At 41.1% G+C, this 12,552-nt stretch overlaps 1 long non-coding RNA gene across 3 annotated transcripts in view; it reads left to right on the top strand.

Moving 5' to 3' along the window:
• Positions 1-12,552, top strand: part of LOC114009732 (uncharacterized) — a 234,030-nt gene that overhangs the window by 64,018 nt on the left and 157,460 nt on the right. For all 3 annotated transcript variants that reach the window (XR_003551118.1, XR_003551117.1, XR_003551119.1), the window contains exon 2: positions 1,777-1,886. This is a non-coding gene — a long non-coding RNA (uncharacterized LOC114009732). The remainder of the gene's footprint in view (positions 1-1,776; positions 1,887-12,552) is intronic.

Raw genomic sequence — 12,552 nt, 5'->3', positions numbered from 1 at the left:
AGCTAGTAGTGTTGCAGCGTGGCTTGCTGAGTGAATTAGAGGGGGCAAGAGTGGGGAAAACTCACCTGAGGCAAGAAGATAGTGTTTGTGAAGATACTTAGGCTGAAATATTTACAGTTTGGGTATAACATACAGAATTGAGAATATCCTCTATTTTGCAGGCTTTGCTTTGTGCTCACTAGATTCGCAACACCCTTGAGAACACATTCTTGTTAAAAATAATACCAGTAGAAAAGAGTCAGCTCAAGGTGTCAGGATTTCAAAGCATTTAATTAACATAAGATAAAACTGGGTGGGATGGGCAGATAGCATAGTCTTTAAGGCACTGGACTCCCACATGGTTGACCATGGTTTGAGTCCCAGACCTGACAGTTTTCTTTCACTCTTTCTCTATCTTTCTGGTCACATTGAATAATAATAATAATAAATAAAATAAAATGAATAACTTAAAAATATTTTTAAAACTTGGGAAAAACTGTGAAAAACTTTGGAAAAATTTAAAATGAGACTTTATTAATATTTTATCTAGAAAGAATACCAATTAGGCGGTATTAGAGACAGCATCTATAAAGAAAGCCAATTATACATGAATATGTTTCAAGATAAATTTGCCTTTGATAGTTTATTTATATAATATAAAACACCCTTTATAAAGTCTCACCTTAATGTAATGAATGTACATTTTTATTTTTAAAAATAATTATTCAATTCTTATTTTTAAATTTGTTATGGGCTATGTGTGCTCACCAGAGCTAGACAGAGAGAGAGACAGAGATAGAGAGAAAGCAATAAAGCAAGCTGCCAGCCCAGGGACTCAAACCATGGTTGGCCTATTTGAGAATCCAGTGCCTTAACTACCATGCCACTTGCTGGTCCCTTCACATTATTATTATTATTATTATTACTACTACCTATATATAGAGATTTTCACTATAGGGCACATACACTCATCAGAGACAGAGAGAAAGCAAGAAATCATCCCCCAGAGGGGATGGTCACATGCAATCCCTTCTCCTGCATTTCCCTCTTGGGACCTTGGGCACACACACATACACATATGCACCTGGCGTGAGTTTTAAGCCTCTGGATCCAGGACTCAAACTGAGGTTGACTGTGGGAGTCCAGCGACATAACCAGTATGCCATCTGCTGGTCCCCTGCCATTATTTAAAATAAAACCAATGTAATAAAATCAGTTTATTGCTCAATAAATAAATATTTTTAAAGCTCTCCTTTTACTTTCATAAGTGTCTTAGTTTGGATGATTAATTATATGATTAGAATATCAGCTCTTGGGGCTGGCTGGTGGCGTGGTAGTTAAAGGCCCTGGGCTCTCACATAGCTGCCTAGACCTGGCAGCTTGCTCTCTCACTTTCCATCTTTCTCTCTGTCCCTCTCTGGTCAAATTAAAATAAATAAATAAACTTAAATAAAGTAATTCTTAAAAAAAAAAAAAAGAATATCAGCCCTCCACTGGTTGAAGGGTCAGACTGTTAAGATCAGGATGCATATTTTATTGCCCCCGTTTAGGCGTCTCCCTAGAGAGATTTCTAAAAACAGAAAGGCAGTTGTAATACCAAGTATTGCTCTATCAGGTCACCCGTCACTTCGGGGCCATGAATTAACTTGGTCTGAACTCTCACTTCAATAAAAAAAAAAAAAAAAAAAAAAGAGGAAACAGGTTATTCCCTATCTAGACAGTCCACTGGGGAGAGTTCTGTCTCTGTTGTAACTCCAGTTTTCTTTCTCACGCAGGCATTTTATTAATGTTTTCCAGGGTTCTGGGGAGTGCGAGTATTTTACCATCTGGAGTTTCTCTGCATTGCTGATCCGAGCTCAGACCTGTCCGTTTACCAGAGATGATTGATAATACCCTGTGTCAGCTGAGTAAGTAGATGCTGCTGTGTGTTCTGTTTTATTGCTTTAAAAAAAAAAAAAAGGAAATTGTTGTAACTTTAAAGTTTTAAAATATTATGCACTTTAATTAGGTCTTTAAATTTTGTTGCATAATGGTGGCAATTATTACAATAATTCTACTAAGTGAATATTTGTAAATAATGGAATGCTGGAAGAAAGTAATCCCCTGATGATAAAGAGTTAATGAAAACATTTTCCATATTAGCTTTCAAGAAATATAGTGAGGATTTCAATGTATATATTAAAAATTTAATAGCATTCTCCTTGGTGCTTTATTTCACTTTTAGAAATGCAAAAATATTTGTAAGGCAACCATGATACACATTTTAAAGGCAACTATTGGGACTTCAGAAAAGTCATAATATATTTTTATATACAAAAACAGAAAAATATGACTTTTCCGATGACCCAATATATCTATATAAAAATTGTCTTTTATTTTACTTTATTATTTATTTATTTTTAGGTTTTTGCTATAGGATGCATGCACTTGCCAGAGATAGAGAGAGGGAGGGGAGTGAGAACTCATCCCCCAGGGGAGATGGCAATGCTGCAATCCCGTCTCCTCCATTCTCCTCTCAGGATTTCAGCAGTGCACAGCCACATGCCCTGTGTGATTTTCAAGCCACCAGATTCAGGACTAGAACCGTGGTTGGCCATATGGGAATCCTGCACCCCAGCCACCATGTCACCTGCTGACCCCTAAAAATTGTCTTTTAATTCAGGATGCATTTTGGTTACCTTGAAAGAAACACTAGCTTAATGGAAATAGAATTTTAGTAATTCTTTTTTTTTTTTTTGAAAATAATGATTTTTTAATGCTAATCTATGCAAGATCACAGAATCTCTCAGAATTTAACTTTGTTTCTTAATTGAAGAGACTAGGGAAGAAAGACATTCATTCATCTAATCAAAACACCTGAATGAAGTTTAAAGTATTGCCTCAGTTCTCTTGATATAAACAGTTTCTCAGAATGAAAGCTATTATTCCTTTTGATACATATCCTTTGAAATGCTTCGATAAAACTAATAAACTATGAGCTTGTACCAGGACCTTGTTTTGGAACCTTAAGTTAAATACAATGAATTAGGGGCCAGGTGGTGGTGCGGTGATGTGACACAACTGGACCCAAATGGGGAAGAGCCTGGGTTTGCATCCTGGGCCCTCCCTGAACATGCCGGGCGCACACCCACATGCCAGGGATTTGGGCTCACTGAGATGAGTGTGAATTTTGGCATGAGGACCCTGTCGTGGTGTCGTCTCTCTTTCTCAAGAAATAAATACATAAACTTAAAAAGAATAAAGCTGTGAGGTAATATCCACTATAGTAGAGGTATTCAACTTTGGTCCAAATCTGTGCTGTCCAGTATGGTAGGCTCTGGTCACATGTAGCTATTTTTGTTGTTGTTGTTTATTATTTCTTCCATAAGTGAGCGAGAAAAAGACAAAGAGCAACCCCAACAGGGTCTCAGCACTGCAGTCTTACCCCCAGCCTCGGTCAACTCCGGATCACGGGCAAGCACATGCCCTGTGTACTGAGGGAGGTCTCCAGACACAGACTGGGAATTCTCAAGTGGGACTGCTTCCCAGAAGTCATACTGTCCCTTTGCACCACCTTCTGGCCCCACAGGTAGCTGCAGAGCATTTGAAATATGGGTAGTACTAATTGACTGTGCTCTGCATGAAATACACACTGTATTTCAAAGACAGTATGAAAAAAACCCTACAAAGTTTTAGTAATGTTTATGTAAATTACATGTTGAAGTGATAATATTTTTGTATATATTGAGTTCAAACATATTTAAAAATCAATTTCACCTGTCATTTTTTAAAAATAAATGATTTTATTTAACTTTATTCATCATTATTATTTTTTATTTTGAGAGAGAGGGAAAGTGAGAAAGCAAATTGCCAGGTTTGGGATTTGAACTGCGCTTGACCATGAGGGAGTCCAGTGTTTTAACCATCATGCCACCTGCCACACCTCTCACCTGTTACTTTTTACTTTTTTATGTGACAGCTAAAATTTTTGTATTTTATCTTTTATTAACATAAAATAGTTGTACATATTTGTGGGGTACAGTGTGATTTCTTAGTACATTATTACAATGTGACAGGATTAAATCAGGGTGCTTACCCATCATCTCAACTGTTTGTCATTACTTGGTGTTAGGAACATACAGAATCCTCTTTAGTCACTCTGCAACCCACAGGGAATTGTTGTCAACGATTGACATAGTCACCCTACTATGGTTTGTAACACATTGCCTCTGAACTATTTGTAATATTGTTGGTGTTAACCAGTATCTCTCTCTCCTTTCTCTCCTCAAGAGAATTGTAGATTGCTTGGACTTGCCTTAGATTTCTTTGGGACATGTCGGACTGACCTGTAGCAACATATACAATCAACATTCTTAGTCATCCATTATTTAGTATCCTGTAGACCTTGAATTTTCTGGTCTGCATATGGATCAGTCTATATAAATCTGTTTTAAGACTATGATTCTTTGATTCATCAAATATTCATTGAGTACCTACCATGTGTCAGACAGTAGGCGAGCACTGATGATATAATAGTGAACGAAATGAACAGACATGGAGTTAACAGGGAGACACAGACGAAGACCCAATAAATAAGTAAAAGGTACAGTACATGAGAAGGTAGTAAGTGGTTTGGGGAAATGGAAGGCAGACTGGGGTGGAGGGGCACTTCAGTGATAAATAGTGTTCAGGGAAAGTCTCACTGAAAAGGTGCTGTTTTTGCCAAGACCTGAACAAGGTGAGGGGAGGAGAACTGCAGAAAGGGGAAAAGCATTCTAGGCCTCCGGAAGAGCAAACACAGAGATCATGAGGCTGAAGCTTGCCTGACCTGTTTGAACAGTAGAACGAGGCTGGTGATCGCAGTGGAGTGGGTGAAGGGGAGAGAAGGAGCTGAGAGGAAGTGGGTGGTCACATCATGTGAGCGGTGGTTGTTGTGAGAGTTTTGGCTTTGAATGAGATGAAAAGAACTTGGTGGGTCTGAAGGAGGGAAGCCCCGTGATCTTTCTATTGAAAGCTCCAGTGATTTCAATCCTCTGGGAGTGGGGGCAGGGCCATTTGCAAGGATGGAGACCAAGAAGAAACCCTCCCCCAACTGCAGTGGTCCAGGTGAGAGGTGATGCACCTGAGACCATAAACAAGGGGGGAACCATGAGAAAGGGGATTCTAGAATGTTCTATGCCATGAAATTGGATATGGGGTGAGTGAGCAAGAGGTCTCAGGCCTGCCTCCAAAGTTCTCAACCTGAGCAACATAAGACTGGAGTTACCTTCTGCTGAGGTAGGGGGTTGTAGAGGAACCCACCGGGCAGCACCAGGAGCCCAGTTGGGATATGTCAGGTTTGAGATGCATCTTTAGATGTCCAAGCACAAAGGTGCGGTAGGCAGAGTCTGGAGTGCTGTGTGAGGTCAGGGTGGAAGAGGCAAGTTGGAAGTCATTAGTATTTCACTGTTACTCAAAGTCATGAGAAGGGTTAAGATGACCATGGGAGGAGAGGAGTGTCTGGGACCTGAGACTGGGAGAGGAGATTGAGGAGCGGACACTGGAGGAAGAAAGCGTTGCAGGGAAGCAGTCGGAGCCAGCCTCTGCAGATGCTGCTGATGGGCTAGGCAAGATTTAAGCTGAAAACGGATCTGGATTTAGCATGAAGATATTATTGCAATGAGGATATGGTGACCTTGATGAGCAGTTTCAGTGAAATGGTGGAGACAAAAGCCAGAGTGGAATGGATTTAGGGGAATTACCAGACATGAATTAAGAAGTGAGTATAAACCCTCTTTTGAGGACCTGTGGAGTCAAGGGTCAAGGGAATTTTGGGTTTTGTTTTTAAGATGAGAGAAATTACGTGTTTTTCCCAGTGCATGCATTAGAAAGATTTCAAGTTTCATTTTCTTCTGTTCTGTTTTCCTGAAATGACCCACTAGATCTATGACATTTAAAAGCCACCACCTAGGACCAGCAATTGGCATAATGGCTATGTCACTGGACTCCCATGTAGTCGACCGGGGTTCGAGTCCCAGACCTGGTGGCTTAAACTCACACCGGGCGTATGTGTGTGCGTGCCCGCCTAAGATCCCAAGAGGAGAATGGAGGAGAAGGGATTGCAGTGTGACCATCCCCCCGGGGGTGATTTGTTGCTTTCTGTCTCTCTGTCTCTCTGGCAAGCGCATGCACCCTGTAGCAAAAATCTCTCCAAAAAAAAAAAGTATACTTGCTTCCAAAGTCTCTTTGCCACCCCCACATAAACCCCCCCCCAAAAAAAAGCCACTTCTTGGGACTAGCAGTTGGCATAATGGCTATGCCTCTGGACTCCCATGTAGTCAACTGTGGTTCGAGTCCCAGACCTGGTGGCTTAAACTCATGCTAGGCGCATGTGTGTGTGTGCCCAGGATCCCGAGAGGACGGAGGAGAAGGGATTGCGGTGTGGCCATCCCCCTGGGGAGTGATTTCTTGCTTTCTGTCTGTCTGTCTGTCTTTCTGGTGAGCACATGTGCCCTATAGCAAAAACTAACTAACTAACTAACTAACTAACTAAATAAATAAAAGCCACCACCTTATATGTGTATATATGGGGAAGAGTGGAGTTTCCTAGGAGGATTTTTATAGAATTGTGTTTTGGGGAGAGAGTCCATGAATGAGATTTTAGAAGCTGGTGTTGATTATGTTAAAGGTTGCTTTTACAATTGTTATGAAATTTGGCTTCATTTTTTTTCTTGTTCAGTGTCAGCATTCACATTAGATCCAGCAATTTAAAAAAATTTAAGGAAATAAATGTTAAAACCAGTACTCTTAACTACAAGTACTGAAAAAGCTGGCATTTAGGGGCTAGTTTATTTTCTTTACATTTCTGGAAGTTACTGAAATATTTGGAGAAAGTGAGGCAAAGACATTCCTCGGGTCACAGCGAGTGAAATATTGCTAGAATATGTGGCTTTTAGATCTGATTTACTCCCCTCTGTAGGTCAGCTCTAGCAGGTATGGAGTGAGGGCAGTCTTTGCTCTATATGCATGAGGTTTTTATAAGGATCAAATGAGATAGTAGATGAAAGAGCTCATTCAGCTATAGAACATTCTATAATGGTATTTGAAGGAAGTTAGGGGGCCGGCAGGTGGTGTGGTGGTTAAGGCGGCTGGACTCCCACATGACTGACTGTGGTTCGAGTCCTGAACCTGGCAGCTTGCTTTCTCACTTTCCTTCTCTCTCTCTGGTCAACTTTAAAAAATGAAATAAAATTAAAATAAAATGACCATGAATAAAAATAAATAAATAAATACAAGGAAATTAGGCTAAGATATCGTGATAGTATTTGGAATACTAGAGAAAGTCGAATGTAACAAAATCATTATGAATGCATAATGATATTCATAGAACCGTCTGAGTTTGCTTTTTGCCGTGTCAAGCTTTGTTAACGATGCCACAGAATCGGTCGTATTTGGGCCATCATCGAGTTGTATGGTCAGGAACGGGGGCCAACTTCCAAGCAGTCATTCAGTTTTATTCCCTTGGAGTTCAAGATTGCTGAACAGCTGCTCTCCTGGTACTTCACTGTGATGTTAGCTTGCTGGCACTGCATGGAGGAGCTGCTCTCTTCGTGGAAAATATTCACGCTATGCTGACAGATTTTCTGTCAGACTTGGAGGGCACTTCTATATTGGATGTTCCTAGTGGAATTACAGTAATACTTTATGCTACGGGAAACTGTGAGGCATTAAAAACTAGTAGCCAAAGTCACATCCATTACTGATGGTGTGAAGAGCACAAGGGATTCTCTTTCTTAGTTAAGTGTAGGACTGGACAAGATTGTAAAAAAATGATCATTTCTGGGCACTGGAATTTGACCAAAGAGAAGGGGTAAGTATACAGTAAATTGACAAGCATTATTGATATACGGGAGCTTTAAGTAAAAAAAGTGGAGGATTGTGGCCTTTCTGTAGGGGGACTGCTTCTGATACCCATCCCCTATCTCGGTTGGCAAAACAGCTTTAGGAGAGGTGATGAATGCGCTTTGGAGTGGGGGGAGGCTTGGGATAAGAACTCACAGCTTTGCTAGCTGAAAATGGCATGATCAGTCTTAGGGAAAACCTATAGCTTTGCTACTTGAGTTTGTAGTTTGCTAGTTTGGGAGCGCTAACAAAAACTCAACAGGGAGATCCTGCCAATGAGAGTCGTGGACGTCTGGGATAAGTCTCCACCCATCTATGGCCAGTGGCTAAATTTTGTGTATCCAGAGGATGCTCAAGAGGACCCAGCAAAAAGGGGTAGATGAGAGAGCATGAGAACTGAGTGCAACTTTGTGCTCTTGAAACCCCTTGCTGCTCCAAAAGGGTGGAAGCCTTATAGAGGCAAGGGGCTTGGGGACAGCTTCTGCCCAAATTACTTACTGACCACTAAATTAATCAGGTGAATTTCAACATTAATCATTATAGAAACCTAAATTAAAGATACTGTAAGATACTGCCTCACAACCACTATTATGGCTAAAAGTAGAAAGACTGACAATCCAAGTGTTGGCAGTAATGTGGAAAAGCCAGAATCCACACACCTTGCTGTGGGAATGTAAAATCGTACAGCCACGATGGAAGCTTGGTAGTTTCTTAAAAAGCTCAACATACACTTAACATATGACCCCCACATTTCCATTCCCAGACATGAACCTTTGGGGGACAAACCATTTCCAAACCACAGCAGTGGTATATCCACATCAGCTGTGAAAAAGACTGAAGTTTCGATTCATGCTACTGATAGATATTGCAACATAAAAACCTCAAAAACATGGAAACTGAAAGAAGCCAAATGCAAAGGACTGTATTGCAGGATACCATTATATACATATACATACATACATACACATACACACACACACACATATATAAATAACAGGTAAAATCATAAATCAGATCAGTTGGTTTCCTGAGACGGGTGATGGAAGTGTGCCTGGTGGTGGGGGAAGTCGGTGAGGACTTTCAAGCCGTAAAGTTGTTGGATTGGGATAAAAGAAGCAAGAAGAAGTCAAGAAGCTCGGTGATATGAGTGACACAACTTTTTGATATGTGGAATATAGAGATCATAGGAGGAAAATGAGTTTCAGGTCTTTGTCATAGAGTACATGTGCTTGCCAAAGAGAGACAGAGGGAAAGTGAGAAATCGCTCCCCAGGGGTAATGGCCACGTCACAGTCCTTTCTCCTCCATCCTCCTCCTCGAAGTTTAGGCATACATGCACACATGCCCAGCCTGATTCCCGAGCTGCAGGTCTGGAGCGCCAACCATTGTGGGCCATGTCCAGTGCCTTAACTACTTCCACGCCACCTGCTGGCCCCAGGTTAGTTTGTAGCTTTTGCCGTGGCCATTTCCGCCAGTGGTGGCATCATTCATTAAGGTGGGAATTCAAGATGCTCAGAGTTCTGTTTTGCTTCCTGATTCACTTTGGAAGCTTAACAGGGGAGTTCAGCAAGCTGAACTTCAAAGCTGTGTTCTTTGAAACCTCTCAGCCGGCTCTGAGGAGGAGACAGGGAACTATCTGGGAAGAAAGTGACAACCTTGTGGCCCGGCAGTCTGTGGGTGGGCAGCAGCATGGGCAGGTAACAGCTCTGGTGGGCACGTCCGGGCATTGGCAGAGTGGAAAGATTCTTCCACAGGAATACGTCGACCTGGTGGTTAATGCAGCCAGACCCCACACGGCCACCCACGCAGTTCAAGTCTTGGACTCAGTGGCTCAGCACTGAGACAGACAGCCCTGTCATGTGTGCTTGTGTACAAAATGTTGACAGAAGGGAGAGATGGAAGAGAAGAAACTGCAGCATGACTATTCCCTCTGGGGGATGCTTTTCCCTCTCTATTTCTATCTCTCTGTCTCTGGTGAGTACACGTACCCTCTAGCCAAAAATAAGAAATAATTTCGTACTTTTGATGTATATTTTTCCTGCTTGATCTCTTGCTTCCATGCTTTTACCATTTATAAAGTACATTCTTTGTGTTTATTAGGTGCAAAGAAAATTAAAGGATACATTTTAGAAAAGACTACAGTGTATTAGCTCATTTAACTTCTTTTTTTTTTTTTTTTAGGTTTTTGCCATAGGGCCTGTGCACACACTCACCAGAGAGGCCTCTCCCCAGGATTTTGGGCATGCGCACATGTGCTTTTGGCATGATTTTTTAAGATGCTAGGTCTGGGACTCCAACTGCAGTTGGCCAGTGGGAGTCCAGTGCCTTTAACACTACGCTACTTGCTGGCCCCAGCTCATTTTACTTCTTTGGAGAGATTTCTTTTTTTTTGTTTTGGAGAGATTTTTTTCGCTATAGGGCATGTGCACTCGCCAGACAAAGAGAGACACATAGAGACAGAAAGCGAGAAATCGACCCCCAGGGGGGATGGTCATACCGCAATCCCTTCTCTATTCTCCTCTTGGGATGTTGGGCACGCATGCGCATGCGCCTGGCGTGAGTTTTAAGCCACCGGGTCCGGAACGCGAACTGCGGTCGACTACGTGGGAGTCCAGCAACATAGCCATTACGCTAACTGCTGGTTCCCTCATTTTACTTCTAAAGTACCCATGTGAAGGAGGTACTTTTAATCGTTGTAAATATTTATATGTGAATATTTATATAATATATAAATATATAAATGTATATTTATTTATTTAAAAATATATAAATTATGTATCTGACACATGTGAGCTGCAGCCAGTTCTTGGGTTGGGGTACCTGAAGGAAGTACATTGCGTGACCTCCGGCTGTTTGCTTGTCTGTGAAATGAAGTACCTGCTCCTGGGCTGTGAAACTCAGAAAGGGCTTCCTTAGATTTGAGCTCCAGTATAAACAGTTTCCTGTGTGTGTGTAAAGGTGCTTGGAAATGATCAGGTTATATTTGAAATTCTAATTGTTTCTGCCTTGTCCTTCAAAGAAACACCTTTGGAAACAAGTCTGTGATACACAAAATAAAGTCCTATTCAGAAGGCCATCCAGTGGTGTTGTGGTTAATGTGGCTGTGTTGTGGACTCCACATTACCAACTGCATGGTTTGAGTCCTGGACCCAGCAGCTTGAAAAATCATGCTGGCTGTGGGACCAGCAGGTGGCAGGGTAGTTGAGGTGACTGGTGGCTTGCTTTCTTGCTTTCCCTTTTTCTGTCTGTTTCTGGTCAAATTAAAAAAAAAAAAAATGAATAAGATGGGATAAGATAAAGCTTTTTAAAAAGGGGGGAGGGAGAAAGAAAAAAACACATCCTGGCTATGAATGCCATGCCTGAAATTCTAACAGGTGGGAGAAGTGGCAAAGAGGGGATTGCAGACTGACCAGTCGCCATGGAGAATGCTTTCTCACTTACTCCCCCACAGAGAGTGCACACTCCCTCTGGCAATATTAAAATTAAAAAAAAAAAAAGAAATATAGTATGGAAAAGATCTTCTTTTCTTATGAAAAAGTTTGGCCATTATTCACTGTGTCTATGTTATAATTAATAAACTGAAAATAGTCCTTCCTCAGTTGCTTTAAAACTATATCAAAACAGTTGAAGTTAAGGTTGGGCTCTATCTTTTGCTTTTGATAGATATTTTGGTAATAGGTGGTCATTGGTATCTGCCTCAAATGAATTCTTTGGGAATTTAGTAACAAGGACAGGCAGAACAGATACTAAAGGTCACAAATGTGGTGGGAATTGTGTGGCCTTGGAAGATGGCACACGTGAGCTGCAGCCAGTTCTTGGGTTGGGGTACCTGGAGGAAGTACATTGCGTGACCTCCAGCTGTTTGGTTGTCTGTGAAATGAAGTACCTGCTCCTGGGCTGTGAAACTCAGAAAGGGCTTCCTTTGAGCTTCAGGGTAAACAAGCGGTTTCCTTTTGTACCACCAGAGGGAGTAGCTGTATTATTGGTAACCTGAGCTCATGTTTGAATTCCTTTCTAAAACATGGCTGAAATTTTAGGAATTAATGGATTACTGGGAAAACATGAAAGAAAAATACTTTCAGAAAGTGTCAAGAGAAGGAGGTACTTGAACCACACTGTGGTGAAAAGGATTATGGGTAAAATTTCTTTAAGACATGAAGGTGTTTTCTGAAAGATTTTTGCAGATTTAATTCCCAGTCAAAACACTTTTAGGGGGGCTATTTCTGAGCATTTTGATTGATGGATTGATTTTGTTTTCCTTCTCCTTTGCAACATGTCTAGGCTTTTATATTAAATACACTTGGAACCTAAAGTTTAGGTTCTCAGTTGTGGTCCTGAATAATTAATACTCATTAAGGATACATTAGCCTGTGTTCAGTGCCTTGGCTATGTACAAAACTTTACTTGCCTCAAATGATAGAAAATCTTTGAATCTTTTCATTTCTACCCGCCTCCCATCTGCTCTTTTTTCCCTTTTTTCTTTTCTTTTTTTTTTAGCTGCTAGATCCTTTCGTGTGTTGTTTTGCTGTCTCTGCATAACCCAGAAGGTTCAGAAGGAACAAGGGAAAACATTGTTTCTGTGATACAACCCTGCTGACGTGGGACTCATTTTATTACACAGTGAAATGTTAAAACTTAAAACCAAGATTAAAGCCAAGATAAGAGCTAAAAAAGAGTAAATTGACAATTGTGGAATTAGCTAATAAATGTAGGG

The sequence above is a fragment of the Tupaia chinensis genome, unplaced genomic scaffold (assembly GCF_000334495.1).
Source record: "Tupaia chinensis unplaced genomic scaffold, TupChi_1.0 Scaffold000610_1, whole genome shotgun sequence".
Lineage (NCBI taxonomy): Eukaryota > Metazoa > Chordata > Mammalia > Scandentia > Tupaiidae > Tupaia > Tupaia belangeri.
The sequence above is the reverse complement of the archived record's forward strand: the minus strand, read 5'-3'. Positions and strand labels throughout refer to the sequence as shown.